Source organism: Hyperolius riggenbachi, chromosome 3 (genome assembly GCF_040937935.1).
Source record: "Hyperolius riggenbachi isolate aHypRig1 chromosome 3, aHypRig1.pri, whole genome shotgun sequence".
Taxonomy (NCBI): Eukaryota; Metazoa; Chordata; class Amphibia; order Anura; family Hyperoliidae; genus Hyperolius; species Hyperolius riggenbachi.
This window is the reverse complement of record NC_090648.1, coordinates 149,213,150-149,230,378: the sequence shown is the minus strand read 5'-3', so window position 1 is coordinate 149,230,378 and position 17,229 is coordinate 149,213,150. Positions and strand designations below refer to the sequence as shown.

Below are 17,229 nucleotides of genomic sequence, written 5' to 3'. Positions count from 1 at the left end.
CGAGTTGTCTTGTGTCAGATAACTAGGGACAGGGCTGCCTCAGATGCCCTCTGTAACCTATGCAGAGCTGCACAGGGAGCGCTTTCATATTTACCTGTTCAAGACACTGGATTGGCTCTCCTCTTCCTCCATGGAATGGCACTGTAAAGACGACATCCTCTTCTGGGTCCCGATCACATGATCTGACATGATCGGGACCCAGAGATGATGTCACCATTACAGCGCCACTCGGTGGTGGAAAGACGGGTGGTGGAAGAGTCTCTTGGTATCCAGAGCCTGCTCTCTACTTATGTAAGCTTCAAACCTCACTTTCCTCAATTTAGGTTCCCTTTTAAGTAACATTTTATGACTCTTTAACCAGTAAAGCTGTGATATTCTAAGAATTTTAAAAAGATTTGATTATGCCAATTTGTTCACTTTAAAGATTCACAGTTTTTTTTCCCTCCCTTTTAAAAAGCCTTGTATGCTTGCATTTCCAGTGAAGAATGCCTGCAATTTGTGTTCAGTTGAAGCCCCTTCCACATTGTTTCATTGAACTACCAGGCTCATGCTGATAACTGACAATAAGCCGAAACAGTGCTGTCCTCTGGTGAACATGGATAGTGAGGGTCTTGTGGTGATATAAATACTCAGTGGGCAGAAAGCCCTTGGATAAAACTGCTCCTATTTAAAAGATTGGTATTTAAAGAGACTCTGAAGTCTCATAAAATTCACCTTTTTTATTTTAAAAATCTCTTTTACATCATTCTCCTAACTAAATCGCTGCATCCCCGCGGCTGAACACTAAGTAAATCTCCCCCCCACCCCACTCACCCCCCGCAAAATCCACGACTTTCTTGGTCGTGGATTTTGCTGCTGTAGGAGGCAGAGCTTTCAGCCGCAGCTCTGCCTCCATGCGTGTTTATCACACGTATCTTCGCCTCTCCCCCGCCCCTCTCAGTGAAGGAAGACTGAGAGGGGCGGGTGGAGGCGGAGATACGCACTGATAGACGCGTGTAGAGGCAGAGCTGCAGCTGAAAGCTCTGCCTCTCACGGAAGCGCTCCACGCAGTGTGGGAGTTTGGGGGATTTAGTTAGGGCAATAATGTAAAAAGATTTATTAAATAAAAAGGTCTATTTTATGAGACTTCAGAGTCTCTTTAATGAGAGAAATGGGGAACATAATCTTAATAATAATACTTGTGAGGCCTGGAACCCATTAGAAAGCACAAAACACTATCGCAATCACTAGTGATTTGTGATAGCGTTTTGCAAGCAATTTTGGGAGTGATTTCCCTGCTTCTATACAATTCATTAGAATGGAAACGCTCCCAAAATGCTGCATGTCCTGCGATTGCGATTAAGTAAATCGCTTTAGTGGAATCTGGCAAATCCATTTACATTGGCAGAGCGTTTAGGTAAATTGCTAGCGATTGAAAGCGCTCCCTAAACGCTCAAACAAATGTTCTAGTGGGCCTCAGTCTTATTTTCCTTCTGAAAAAGCACATTTGGGTATATTTCCTACTGAAATCTGCCTTAAAACCTCCTACTTGCACTTGTTTGCACTTGCATAATGTGCTGGAAATGTTTTAGCCAATATCTATTGCTAGGATTTTGGAAAGGAAATGCTCCTTTGTTGTTCTATTAAAGGTTTTAGTGGAAAATTATTTTTTTAACAAGATAATCAGAAGCGCATTGTGCACGTTTGGTATGTGTGTGAAGCTTTCCAATTTACCCTAACCTGCAATCTCCACGCTATGAACTGTGATGCTGACGAGAGACGTGTCAGACTGGTCATTTCTGGCACATGTGATTGAGAGCTTGTGCATAGGCATTGCCAGTTCCAGCCTTACCACCTGTATTGTGGCCCTGGAGCATAGGCTCAAAATTGTCAGCGAATTCTTCTTTAGAGCAACATGTTAAGAGATTGTCTTACTGACTAGGCAAGGTTTTATGAGATTATTTGCAATCCAGAACATCAATTCTATCCTGCCTTCTATGGCCCATACTCACGGGATGCAAAAGTGGCCTGTCGCCAGCACACGTGAGCGTGTGCGCGACAGGACGGCGACAGCTCGTCGCCAGGTCCCTCCGCATACACACGGCGGAGGGACCTGGCAACTAATGCGGCGGAAGCTGTCGCTGTTGTTCCTCCCCCCGCCGGAAGTTGATGGTATTCCCTGGGTGTTGCTGTCGCTAGTCCGCATACTCACGCGGACTAGCGACAGTTGCGACGGAGATGCGGCGGCAACTGTCGCCAGGCGATTGACCGAGCCAATCGCCTGGCGACAGCAGCGACGAGCGACGGTTCAGGGTGTGCGCCCGTGCAACGGCTCATACTCACGGGCGACCTGTCGCCGCAACACGCGCGCGCCGCGTGTTGCGGCGACATTTGTAGACTGTGAGTATGGGCTATTAAGTTCTCAGGCCAGGGTCCCACTGGGAGCGTCTTTGCTGTGCTCGCCATTTGTCAGAGATCTGCATAGCGCTGTACCAATGAATCCCTATAGGGGTGGTTTCACTCATGGAGCACTCTTGCAGCATTTTGGGAGTGATCCTGGAGAGATGGCATCAGTAGCTGCAGAGCCAAATCATGATTGCTCTGGGAACCACTGTGATCACTTCTGAAATCTCAGCTCTAAGGGAGGGATCATACTTGGGTCTGCAGGAAACACAAACTGTTTCTGGCATGGGATTTTCGGCACTATGGGCTTTATTCACAAAACGTCTCATTAATTACTTATTTATCACCTAATTGATAAAAAGTAACCTTTCAGCACATTTACAGCAAAATGATCACTCAATGTACATTGAGTTGTTCCTGATTAACTTCATTTCAATATTACTTTTCTTATTTATATTTTATTTTTGCTTTTAGGGAGCTTAAAAAGAATCTGTATTGTTAAAATCGCACAAAAGTAAACATACCAGTGCGTTAGGGGACATCTCCTGTTACCCTCTGTCACAATTTCGCCGCTCCTCGCCGCATTAAAAGTGGTTAAAACCGTTTTTAAAAGTTTGTTTATAAACAAACAAAATGGCCACCAAAACAGGAAGTAGATTGATGTACAGTATGTCCACACATAGAAAATACAACCATACACAAGCAGGCTGTATACAGCCATCCTTTTGAATCTCAAGAGATCATTTGTGTGTTTCTTTCCCCCTGCAGCTATCTTCCACTGAAGTGTCAGGCTATTTCTTCCTGCAGAGTGCAGACAGCTCTGCCTGTATGTAATTCTTCAGTATGTGAAAGCCCAGCCAGCTCAGAGGAGGATTTATCCAGCTTGTAAAAGATAATAGAACAGAGAGAAGCTGCACTAATCTAAATATCACACAGGCAGTGTGCAGAGAGGGGCCTGGATGGGGGAGTTCATAGCAGAACCACAACACTGAAGAACTTGGCAGCCTTCCAGACACAGGCCTGACAAGTCTGACAAGAGAGAGATAAGTTGATTTATTACAGAGATGGTGATAGTAGAACGTGCTGCAGTAAGCCAGAACACATTAGAATAGCTTTTGGAACTTGTAGGATGATAAACAGGATGCAATTTTTGTTACGGAGTCTCTTTAAATATGTAACAGATTAGGTGAAAACAGAGGAAAGCAGGTGAATAAGCTTTGTGAATTATGCCCAATGTGTGCATTTGTCTGTGTTTAAATGTGTATTCCAGGTGTTACAAATAGATCTCTGTCATGATTGATTAATAAACCAGGCACTGTTTATGATGGAGTGTGCGGACCCCTTGGATTATATGTTTACCTGATTTGCTCCTGCACTTCAGAAATGGCATGCGATTATTCTTTTTCTACTACTTTGTGTTTAAATATGGGTGGTCTTTTTCTATACTTGTTCACTTTGCGTTCCACTCGTGTTAGCGTTGGGCGTTTGACGCAATTTTTTATTTTTTGCAATTCCGGGCGCTTGGGTGGGCGGTGCGTTTTTGTTAAAATCTCTTTTCTAAGCGCTTTTCCAGAGTAGTTTTTAAATTCACTCCCTGACGCAAGCGAAAAAAACGCGAACGCAATCACTGCACAAAGCGATTTTGTGAGCGTTTGCATTTTTTCCCATACCTTCCACTGAGGCAAAATCACCTCAGAAATGCTATAAAGGCAGCGCTTTGCTGATTGGATCGGAAACGAACCGCTCAGATGTGAACTCGCTCATAGGGAATCATTGCACAAGCGTTTTTAGGGCAATTTTGAAAATTGCCTGCGCTTCAAAAAAGGGAAAAAACGCCCCTAGTATGAACGAGCCCTAAGTAATTGTCGATGAGAAATCGCGTGCAGTATGTAAAAGAGCAGTGCATTCTGTCAGTTTTTAAAACAGAAAAATGTAATTGCCGAATTGCGTTTTACCATAATATAAATGTATAAATGGAATGAACTAGGGCTGTAAAAAGGGATACATTTTTCAAAGACTATATTATAATTTGTAAATTTATTAAGCTATTTTTACATGTGTAGTTTTTAATTAAGTTGGTAAATGTTGTAAATCAGGAATGTTCCAACCTTGTAGCTCGTGGGACGGATGCAGCCCAGGTTGACTGTGAACACTGCACAACGCAAAAAACTGTAAACTTACTTAAACAACAAAATATTTTTGTGATTCCTTTTTGTAATGTCATATAAAATAAACATTTCTAATTCAATTAAAATTAAATTAAGGCAAACCATTTTATGCATTTGAACAAGTTGGCTACACGCAGTCCTGTGAATAGTGAAACAAATATACAGCCTTGTTTTTCAGTTTAGTACAATAAGTTGTTTCCCAAAAATTATCAATATTTTTGCTAGATTTGCAACTCCAGTTTTCAAATTGCAATCTCACATTCGACTTAAAGATAACGTATATCATGCCTCTTTGCTGGACTTTTATATGTCCTATCTTCCCAGAGACAAATATCCCTTTTTGGCAGCACCTACATTTGTAAGCAACTAAAAACAAAACACATTAAAGGACAACCGAAGTGTCATGTGACATGATCAAATAGACACGTGTATGTACAGTGCCAAGCACACAAATAACTAGGCTGTGTTCCTTTTTTTTTCTTTCTCTGCCTGAAAGAGTTAAACATCAGGCATACAAATGACAGTTTGATTGAGTCGGACTGGGTCCAGACTGTAGCATAACCCTCACTGATAAGTAATTACAGCTGTAAAACATTTTCTTGTCAGTAAATGGCTTCTGAGAGCAGGAAAGAGACAAAAGGGATCACTTATTTATAGATTTGAGCTCTGGTATACTTCAATGAGGGTGTCATTGAACAGAGACCATGAAACAGTAAAAACTTAAAAACTAGATTTTAAATATAAAATAAAGCCGTGGGATATCGAAAAAAAGTCATTTTTAGGAGAGGAAGGATAGATACAATTGTTTTTCTCATCAGTTTATTTTCACCTTGGTTGTCCTTTAAGAGTGAAATTAGACCAAAAAAAATAAACAACCGGTATCTGAGGAGCACTTTGAGAACAGCAACTACTTCCATCCTACCAAATAATGCATTAGTTTCCCAAATACAATGTCAAATATCCCACTTATTGTAATAATAAATAAATAAATAAATGTTTTTATGTTAATATTGCATATAATGTGCGGTCTATGACAACACTTCTCCCAACGTGGCCTGGAGACATCAAAAGGTTGGACACAGCTGCTGTAAATTAAGCAACATGAAAATGTAGTTATTTAATACGGGTTTGCTTCCAAGCCAATATCTTAAGCCTTGAGCCAGGAAAGAAATGTTAACATTAGACTTTCTACTTGCTGATTATGTGCACAGGCAAGCGTGCCTTCATAGGACAACTTGTTTTTGCTAAGGATTGCATAATTTGCTATTGATCTGAAAATAAATATTCACTCAAAAATGCATACAGTGTTTGGTTGTGACTTTATAGAGGGTAGATAATTAGATGTACGAGGTACCAAGCACATCTCTGTGAATGAGCAAGAAATGGCAAACTCTATCACAAAGCAATGATATTAAAGGACATTCGAGCAGAAAGGGGGAATAATACGATTTACTTACCTGGTGCTTCTTTCAGCCTCTAGCAGTCTCTCCGGTCCCTTACTTTAGTTTTGCTGCCGTCCAAGTGTTGCTGTCCCCTCCGAAATATCGCTGACCACAGCTGTGGGCACCAGCTGCTGTACCTGTGTGGGTGTGTCCGCATGGCTCTTAATCGCGCTCCCATAGTCAGGAGCATTCTACGGAGTTCACAAAAGCTGGGCAAGCACAGAACACTTCCTGCCATGGGAGTGCGATTGGAAGAGGTGCATGGACTTGCTCGCACTTGCACAGTAGCCTGTGGTGACAGGTTTGGTCAAGGATCTTTCAGAGGGGACAGCGGAACCCTGGAGGGCAACAGAACTACAGAGAGGGACCAGATAGACTGTTAAGGGCTAGAAGAAGCCTCAGGTAAGTAAATCTAATCTTCTCCCTTTCAGCTCAGATGTCCCTTTTAAGTACATACCTTGTTGTGCCTCATGAGAAAAAAAAAAGGACCAGAAATGTATGGTAATTCTGACCACAGACAAGAACTGCTCACTTAAAAAAATGCTTTACATTTTACTTGCAAAACTTCACATTCCCAACTCTTCTAATAAACAAGAAGAACAGGTGTAGGGGCTTTGTTGGAGGTTGAAAGGAAATGACAGATATATGTGAAAACTATTGTGTTCAAAGCAAAACAAAAACTATAGTATATTTGTAACCTATTATGGAAAAGTCACAAAGTTGGAGATCCTCTTTACCCCTTCTTATTTCTAAGCAATTGATCAAAGGAGAACTAAAGGGCAGTTTTTAACTGTGAGCTTATGTAGCCATCTGTGAACTGAACCATGTAGCAGGCAATATAGAATTAAAATATCATGTGAAATGAGATCACTTTATAACACTTTATGCTAATGCAGCCTATGAAGCAACTTGTAAGGCAGAGTTGAGTTGGCTGGATAGACTTGGCATAGCGTAACAGAGCTCTGGGCGAGATCTGCCAATCATGGAAATCTGTGGTGCATGTTACGACACAGATTGAAGAGTAAGAAAACAAGTAATAGGCTGCGTTACACTGCTGGCTTTGTTAATGTAGATGCACATTATGTTTTGAAGTGTCACATTCTTGCTTCCTAGATCCTTTTTTAAAAGCAGTGAAGTTTTTACCTCAGTGCTGAATTACTTAGCAGTGGTTATTTTCTGACTTTGATGAAGAGTCCATATGTTGCATTATATAGTGTTAGAATGAGTGTTATGTTATGCTTCTGTGTTAGGTAATTGGCACCATGTATTCATCTAAATTGAGTGAAATCCAAAACCCTTTAGGGCCTCTTATTGTAGCTGCTTCTAAACAAGAAGTATTTCATGTTATTTACTCAGCTCACAGTGAATCACCCTGCTTGAGAAGTAAATGTAGGTATTGTAAAGCTCTTGCTAACAACCTTGATTGTAAATTGTGAAGGAGCAGAGCTGAGGCTACTAATGTATCCATCCGACATTTGATTTCCTGTCATGTTGCCATAAACATGGGTAAGAGTTTACAAAACAACTGATTTCCATACGTTTGCTCAGTAGTAATCAGACATATATTTGGGTAATATCACAACTAATTTTGTTTGGAGGATGGAAAACTTCTTATAGTCTGTAGTATATTGTGATTATTTTTTACTATTTTTGTAGTGCTAAGATCTTCCGCAGTGCTTTACAGAGTAAATGTAGGACCTTACAATCTAATCCTTACTATTGCCATATGTCCATTGTAGTTTTGGGCAGATTTAGGAGTAAGCCAGTTAACCTTTCTGTATGTTTTTGGGGATGTGGGAGGAAACCCATGGCAAGAGTAGAACATACAAACTCTGTGCAGATGGTGCCAATGTGCCACTGTTGCCCATGATCTAACAAAGGCACAAATAACAATTGTTTTGGCAGTTATATTGTACTGTGTATAGCTGCCCTGAACGTTGCCTAGTTGTAAATACTGGGGGTTGATTTATGATGCATTTCCCAAGAGTCCAATACTTGGGCACAATTCTGATTGTGTACCTTTTAAAAAAAAGAAAAGAACAAAAAATTTCAGTTACTACATATCCTTTTAATAATGTGGTGGTGCAATGTGTTGTTGGGGTGCAGAATGCAGTGAATAGTTTGAAAAAATGCTATGTATTATACATACATACATACATACATACATACATACATACATACATACATACTTACATACATACTCCTATTTACACACAAACATACATATTTTATATACTGTATATAGGCTCTAATATATGGAATGAAAATAGTTTATTTCGTTTTTTTTTAAAGCATTCAGCATATCGTAAGCTATAGTACCTAAAGGTACGTACACACACTTGATAGATTTCGCCTGTCAGGGATCAGTACTTCATTCCCATGGGTGACATAGCAGGGCCAGGCTGCACGCACGTGTGTCCACTGTGCAGCTGACAGCGCTCAGTGTTGCTCTAAGGGGGGAGCGGTGCGAGCAATGGGATGGGCGGGGGGTGAGTAGATCTGCCCGGGCGGATCGCTCATCCATTGCCATACACACGCCTGATTATCAGCTGAGGCAGTCGTTAGTGGCCGCCTCCGCTGAATCAAGTCAGGTGTGTGTATGAGACTTTAGATACCATCTTTAGCAATGTGGTTCTTTCAAATGAATGGTTGGTTGGTTGGTTGGTTGGTTAGTATATTCCTTTGTATTATGATGTATCTTTGGCCTTGTTATAGTTGCATGTCAGTTGCATACACACATCCAATTTTATTTGGCCAATCACTGGCCAATTTGGCCAAATCCATGTAGTATGAGCCAAAGTGTAGTATGGCCAAAAGATTTAGAATACTATCAACAGATTGTGTAGGTAAGCTCTCATATTTAATGAAAGTAGTCAAATTGATCAATCATTGGTCAATCACAATTGCATGCATGTACCAGGCTTTAGGGACTAATGCGATGTGCAACCACACTCAGTCCAGGCCTGCTTTCAGCTGACATAGATGTCATAGGCTGGGACCCACATGAATCTTTCAGAACACCCAGCATTTATGTTTACCTTTTACAGTGGACAAATGGCTTTGTTCTCTGTTTGTGCAGTTGGCCATCTACATTGCTGGTGGGAGTTTTAGGGACCCACAGAGTATTTACTGAAGTAGTCCATGACTTGGTTGTCCTCTCTGGATTGGATCCTGCTTCCACTGGAGATACTGGACTCCTGTTACCATGAAGAAAACACCAGCTGCAATGTACTTTGACTGAGAAGTGTTTGACCTCTCCTGACATTGAGTATGTTACTTTCTCCAAGTGTTCATGGCACCTCATTCCTAAATGTCAGTGGACACAATCTCTGGTTTAAATAAGCAGTCTTTAAAGTGCAGCTGACACTTACTGCATCTGCTGGGAACCCACATATCAGGCGTATAGGGCAGTCCTGCACCCAGTATCAATTAATACTTTTGATTTATTCTCTATTTTTACTCCACTGCTTTTGCCTTTTGGCGTTGACAAAGGCCCCACTTTATAATGTAAAATTACATCACTTTTCAAAGTAGTATAGTATCAAAGAGGGATTATTGAAAAGCAGAATTCCATGAAGTGTAATTGGACTGGGAATTGGGAATAATATTTGTCATTTACTTCTAACTACTTCTATCTAGCTGCTGTCAGCCACAAGTATTGGGGACCTGGTCCAAGTGCTGTCCAGATACATCACTAACCTAGAGGCTAGCAATGTGTATGTTGCTGTGGAGGGGTTAGCAGGGATAAATAGAGCCGCACCATGGAGCAGCTTCCAGCGGGTGGGGTGAGGAGGGAAATCTTGCACTCGGGGGTTAATCGGGCATCAATGTCACTAATCTTTATGCAATGTTTGGGGCTCCTGTACACACAGTAGATTCTTGGCAGATACAGTACCTAACATGTGCCTCGGCTGAGTGTCATCTAGCCTGTGTACCTAGCTTCTGTCTTCAGTCAGAAATGTAACTCCAAATACAGCATAATTTTATGCCTTATGCAAAGTATGGCCCTTGTTGGGGCCTTTTTACACCCAAAAAATTGCAGTTAGCAAGTTTTTTTTTTTATTTTATTTATTTTTTTTGCATTTGCAATTTCTCCTCCAATTATATTCAAGCTGAAATGCAAAAAAATGCAGCAGAGGCACCATTTGCCTATTGATTATAGCCAAGACCAACACACTGGTGTAAAATAGCTGCCGCATATTTATTTCGTGAGAGAATCGATACTGTATCTTGAAAAAAATCTGATCCATTAATCTGATCAGAAGGCAGTTGGTGTGAAATAGCTTTAGATCTACAGTAACTGTGGCTCTACAAAGAGAGGATCTACAGCTGCGTATTTATAGGTGTGTGTGATTGGTGCACTCTAGTAGTTATACAATACAGATAGTCCCCAGGTAACGAACAAGATAGGGACTTGTAGGTTATGGCCCAGTTCACATTCGTGCTAAAAAACGGGTTGTTCCCGGGATTGGAAGAGAACGGATCAGAACAGATGCAAATGGATCCAATGTTAAAGAGGAACTTCAGCCTAAACAAACATACTGTCATTAAAGTGAATGGGAACCGCATTTAAAAAAATCAGACAGATACTTACCCAAGGAGAGGGAAGGCTCTGGGTCCTATAGAGCCTTCCCGCTCCTCTCCTGGTCCCTTCGTTCCAGTGCTGGCTCGCCCGGTAGCAGTATTTGACTAATTCTGCTTTACCCGGCCGAAGGAGGCTTCAGAAGTCTTCAGGGAGCCTGAGTGCTCCTGAAGAAGGGCGGCCCTGTACTGCACCTGCGCAAGCACGCTCTCTTGCACACTCATGCCTGTGCAGTATGGAGCCGCACGTCTTTGGGGGGACACAGTTCCCGAAGACTTCCAAATACCCTTTCGGTGGGGGATGGAAACAGGGTGGAGCCAGCACAGGATAGAGGACACCGAGACAGGAGACGGAAGGCTCTATACGACCCAGAGCCTTCCCTCTCCTTAGGTAAGTATTTGCTTCATTTTTTTTTTTTTTAAACACGGTTTCCATTCACTTTAAGTTACGGTACATTAGTTATGTTAATTAAAATAGATAGTAGATAATCTCTTACCCACAAAAAGAACAGACAAATATTTGTGATGTCATGGGGCAGCCATCTTTTTGGTTGAAAGGATGTGACAGGGAGCATGAGACACAATTCCAACTGTCCTGTGTCCTGATCACCCCTCCAAGTTGCTAGGCAACGAGAACCACATCAGAAAACCCATCATGCTTTGCACAGTATCAGGGGAAACATGCCTGGGCAATTTTCTTTGATGGGGCAGAGCTTAGCTTCTGTGCAGCTAAAAATGAGGCTTGGATAAGAAAAATAGGGTTCTGATGCTGTGAAACTGTTAAAAGAAACACTAAGCCTTTCCAGTGCTGTTGAGCAGATTTTTAGTCTGGATGTTCACTTTAACCTACGGATCTGTTCACATTTGTCCGTTCGAACTGATCCGTTCCGCATGATCCGCTGAATGGACCGGAAGTTTCCTCCTGCAGAAATGTTTTCTCTTGCTCCCTCCAAGGAAGGGGGGGGGGGGGGGGGTATGGATGCAGATATAGGGAAACGGAATGGAGGCAGTGGAAGGCAAACGGAGTGAAAATGGATCTGATCAACCGGTACGATCAGATCTGTTTTCACGGATCCCTTTGCCACTAACGCAAGTGTTAACTGGACCTAATTCTGACTCTGTCCATGAGCCTAGGTTCACAGTGCATCAGTTGCATTGCAGAATAATTCTGTATGTCGATTCACTGCCCATAAAATGCTATGGACCTGTTCACAGTAATGCATTGTAGCTGGTCCCATCATTATAATGCATTATAATGTGTGTGTTATGCAGCTGATCACTGTGAACCTAGCCTAAGTCAAAACACTATGCCATCTCTGTCCTCTGTACCCCCTCTATGCTCCCCAGTGCCTCCAGTGTCCCCCCTCTGTGCCACCTCTGCCCCCCTCCCCACTGTGTCACCTCTGTTCCACTGTGCACTCAGCGTGCTGCTACAAAATGGTATTTTACCAATTTAAAACCTTTTTTGCAGTGAATTTTTTTAAATCAATTTTCTCAAAAGCTACAAGGTATTTTTTTTTTTTTAAATGTTTTGTACTTGTTCCCTCAGAATCAAATTTCACATTTTCGGAATGTTCGTATTGGCGGGTTGATTCGTAAGTCCAGTGTTCATAAGTCGGGGACTAGCTGTATAGACGAAGATGGGAAAGCATACATTATTTTACAATCCCCAAGCACCTGTATAGATATTGGCGTAAATGTTTCTCCCCCAATGTTACATTTCCTCCTAGGCGCCAAAGAGACGCTATTGTACGCTTCTTTTGTTGGACTCCTGAATATAAACATTTAAAAAGTCTGGTACAGGGCCTATAAAGAAGTGCTACTAAAACAAGTCTCCCTACGTTTATTGATAATTGTATCCTATATGATTGTACTGTCTGTACAATATGTGATATGTACTGTCTGTACAATGTGTGATAACCGTCTGGAAGTGTCGGTTATTGCTTTACACCACTGTCTGTAGATTGCTTTGTGTCTGTAAACTGTTACATTATCATTGGGTTATATATTTCTATCATTTATTTGCCTATGCAGGAACACAGTAATACGTTTACTGCATTCTCTGTTGTTCATTTTATAGTTGTACTGTCATCATTTTTGGGCGATTTGTCCAGTATTACAGCAAAAAAACTGCAAGGTACTGAAAGGTGTGCAATTTCCATGGTTTGGCAGCAGAGTGATAGAATTCTTATCAGGTATCTCCTGCATGTTCCAGTCCTGTTTATCCGTGATTCGCATAGTAGAACTAGCTACATATTTGCGACTGTTTGTGTCTGTAGTGTTTTACAAAGAACTTCAGCACATCAAAAGGAGTGCTTAAGGCCGACAACTTCCTACTTCCAAGCACTATCTTTGCTGATGCAGGTGAAATGAAAGACGTAAGTCAGTGCTATCTCAGCTGTTACCGGCCAACCATCAATATTCATTGCTTCAGCTGCTATTGCTCCTCAAATGGGAATCAGAGGGAGCGAGAGCAAAGGGGACAGCAGTGTACAGTGAGAAATGAACTCTTTCTCTCCTCGGGTGACAAACCTCCAACATTTGGACTGTAGTGGAGGCCGCTGGCTGTTCTCTTTTACTTTGTGTCAAGGCAGATGCTGCCGGGATATCTCCCATGAAGCTGGCAAGAGTTACTTCTGAGCTGTGATCAGTATGTATACTTGCTTCAATGTCCGTGTTTGTGAGAGTGCGATACAGTGAGCAGAACCAGCAGTGGGAACAGATTTTCTCTACACTTTTGATATGTTATAGTTCAGAATGAGTTTAGCATGAGTGCTCTGTTAAGCTAATGGAATAATGTTGCCACCAGTTTATACACGTGCAGTAATCGCTCTGCATGTGATTTCTGAGTTGCTAGCTAAGTGTTACCTTGTCGCTTAGTTATTCTCTGCTTGGATTAAAGGTTTCTCTTGTGTGCTGTATGTTTGCGGTTAACTGGCTGGATCTAAAGAACTGAAACTTGCAAAGTCCCAGCTGGGCAGGTGCCAATACAGATGGCATATAGCGTAGCTTCAGATATTGTCTGATTGCTGTGTGGTGGAATGACTGATCTCTGAAAGTTTTGTCACGCTCTAGCGGGGTTGGCTTTTCCGTTAATATTGGCAATACATTTTTTTAATTTTTTTGTAAATTATAACTTTTTATCCAAAGTTTCTCCCAGGAGATTATTTTTTATCCTCTCTTTAAAGTAACTTTTCAGCACTCTGCAATTGGAAAAGTGACAAAAAGTAGGTGAAACTGTTCTGTCAGAATTATTCTGAGTATTTTCTTTGTTGCTGGTGGTTTAAAGGGAAGGTTCAGGGAGTCTGAAAAAAAAAATCCATATCCACTTACCTGGGGCTTCCTCCAGCCCGTGGCAGGCAGGAGATGCCCTCACCGCCGCTCCTCAGGCTCCCGGTGGCCGACCCGACCTGGCCAGGCCGACTGCCAGGTCGGGCTCTTTTGCGCTCCAACGACGGGCTCTTCTGCGTCCCACGCAGGCGCGCTGATGTCAACAAACGTCCTTCGGGCTGTACTGCGCAGTACAGCCCGGAGGACGTCCGATGATGTCAGCGCGCCGCCGTGAGGCGCAGATTGGAGCGCAGAAGAGCCCGACCTGGCAGCCTGGCCTGGCCAGGTCAGGCCGGCCACCAGAGACGACCGAGATTTTCTGGAGCGGCGGTGAGGGCACCTCCTGCCTGCCACGGGCTGGAGGAAGCCCCAGGCAAGTGGATTTTGATTTTGATTTTTTTTGGCTTCACCCTGAACCTTCCCTTTAAAAGGCATTTTATTGATAAGGTGTGAAAATATCACCCAGGAGAAAAAGTGAATTGAATAGGGGACTTTGGCCCACATGCAATTCACTTTTTCTCCTTATGATACTTCCACACCTTTTATAAAATTCCCTTTAAACCACCAGCAAGGAAGAAAACACTCAAAATAATTTTGATAGCACTTTCTCGCCAACTTTTAGGTACTTTTTCATTGGTAAAATGCTTAAAATTTATTTTAAAGAGAATATGAAAATTACCTCCAAGGAGATAACTCAGGAGAAAAAGTGAATGCAAATCACTTTTTCTCCTGAGTTTTCTCCTAGGTGATATTTTTTTACAACTTGTCATAAAATGCCTTTTAAGCCACCAGCAAGCAAAAAAAAATACTATAAATACAATTGATATTACTTTTTCAATCACTTTTGGTTACTTTTTTCAATTGTAAAATGGTGAAAAGTTAGTTTAAAAAGAAGATGAAAATGATCTCCTAGGAGATAACTCAGAAGAAAAAGTGAATTGCATGTGGGCCATTGCCTCAAACGTTCCATCACTTAGTCAGAATGAACAAGTCACCTTAGAAGGTGTAATAGGATGGACACATGCACAGTAGCCTGTGCATGTGTCCATTGCAACAGCAAGAACGCAATGGATCAGGACAGTGGGGCCGCACGTTATGCTCACATTGCGTTGGGTACAGTGAAGCATACAGTCTATGAAAAGTATGCTTCACCTTTACTGTTAATGCGTGAATGCATGCAGTGCGTTACCATGCCACAACTCATTATACCACAACGCACCTGCCGCTCTGTATAAGTTTCATAGGTGGTGTATTGCAGTGTGGGAAGTGGTGTTACAAAGTGTGGGAATGGGCCTTACTGTAACTTTTGTGTGCTGTTTTTATTTCACATTTCTGAAGATATAGGAAACAATAATTCAAATTCACGGCACTGCTGTGTATCCTAGTGAATGGTTCTTCTCTTTTTTTCCCATCAGATGTCTCTGAGCAACACATATGTACAATAGTCATGTGCCACAGGCCAGTTCAATCTCAGCTCAATTAGGAGCGAGCACCTAGCGGATTCTTGGTTAGCAGCTTACAAACTACAGTTGCCAAACGTAATTGTTTTCTGCAGGTTTCAGAACTATTCACAATTTCTGTACTCCGTCTCAAATATTAAGTCTAAGGTACCTTTTTTTCCCACCCTTGAAAGTTACTGGCAGCACTCGGGCCTTGTAGCTGGGAAGAGAAAGGGTTAACCACCACACCTGACTGCACAGGAAGGTCTTCATGAGCTGGCAGAAAGCGGGGCACACATGGCATAAAAGTGATTGTCGGATGTGATGTAGACCCTGGATACCTGTTACATTTGGCTGTTCTTTTTCAGCATTTCCTGAGTCAAAGATTTCTATCTGCCAAAAAAAAAAAAAAGACTGCTCTGCCCTCTTGTAAAGACTGCAGCTGTGCTTGACTGTTTATTTGGTTTGGGGTGATGTATGTTTGGGTGCTCTATGCATTTTTTTTTTCCATTTATGCTGTTTTTATTTTTCACAAATCACAATCTTTTACGTGAAACTAGGATTTTATCTAGTTTTGGTTACATTCCATTATAGCACATTTGTGATATGTTTCTATTTGTATGAAATCCTCTTGTTTTCTTCTTTTTGTATTCACTACTGTATTATAGGTTTTCACTTTTATTTTTAGCCTCAATACTCTTGTAGATCACCTGCAACATACATGTCAAACTCCGGGCCGTGGGCCAAATCTGGCCTCAGAGCCATTACATTTGGCCTTCAAGTGGTTTCCCCACTGTGCATTATGTTTGGCCCTATCTGGGCCACCAGGGAAGCTATATTGGAGGTGAGGTCCTAGAAAACCAGGGTAGCAATATGGAGGAGGTAAGGGGAAAGCACTAAACACTAGGGAACTGTATAAGGGAGGGAGGACCACTAGGCACCAAGGAACTGTATAGGGGTTGGAGGGGGCCATTGGACACCAGGGACCTTTATAAGAGAGGAATGTGGCCAGTAGATATTGAGGTTGGCCCGTGACTAGGTCCCTGTGTACAATTTCAGCCCACTTTGCATTTGAGTTTGAAGCCCCTGACCTACAACAATCCATAAAGTGTCTCCTTTGTTCTATGTCAAAAAGAACATGATAAATACTGAAGTAGAAATATAGTCTAAGGGCTAGTTCACAGTACATCAGTACATCTAACTCCCTGCATGCAGGCATTAAATTAATGTCTGTGCCCAGTCCCCACTGCAGTTTACACTCATTTTAGCATGTGTGCAATACTCCACTGTGAATCCAGCCTAGAAATCTTTACACATTGGCTATCATTCATAAACCTGTTGTCGGTAAAGAGAATCTGTGCGGGAAAACAGAGCTGTCGGTGTTTTAGACTTCTGGGTGGTCAATCATAAAAATGTATCCAAGTGCGGTAGCAGTGCGGAGATTCCCCGAACTAGGCTGGCGGTAAGCAGGCGGTAGGCTTGCGGAAGCACAGGAAGCAGCCAAGTTGATACATTTCTCCGTGTTCCGCTCTACTGCAGCTGCCTGGGAGATCTGTGTCTCCATTCTTAACATTACACTTAACATTGTTATCGCCACATCAGAGGGAGCGGTACTTCCTGACCTCACACCGCTTGCTCTAATCTTTATGAATTAACATTTTGTTACATTTTTTATGACAATCACCACACAAGGCGGTGATTTATCGCTCTGCTCGGTAAGGTCAGCTTTTCATGCAGAAGGAGCCTTTATGAATGCTGAATTTGCTACGTGGGCAGTAAAGTCAGCTGTTTTAAGCATTTCCGCATGCGGAAATGCTTTATGAATAATAGCCATTGCATCAGTTGCATTGCATCATAATTTTGCATGTCAACTCGCTGCCCATACAC

The 17,229-nt window shown here is 42.1% G+C and overlaps 1 protein-coding gene across 10 annotated transcripts in view; it reads left to right on the top strand.

Moving 5' to 3' along the window:
- MEF2A (myocyte enhancer factor 2A) overlaps positions 1-17,229 on the top strand; it is a 235,027-nt gene that overhangs the window by 47,012 nt on the left and 170,786 nt on the right. Inside the window, exon 1 of one of the 10 annotated variants that reach the window (XM_068275120.1) lies at positions 13,118-13,223. The exons of the other annotated variants lie outside the window; for them this stretch is intronic. The gene's annotated coding sequence lies outside the window, so the exon portion shown is untranslated. Of the gene's footprint in view, positions 1-13,117; positions 13,224-17,229 lie in introns of those variants that run through there. 10 annotated transcript variants of the gene reach the window in all.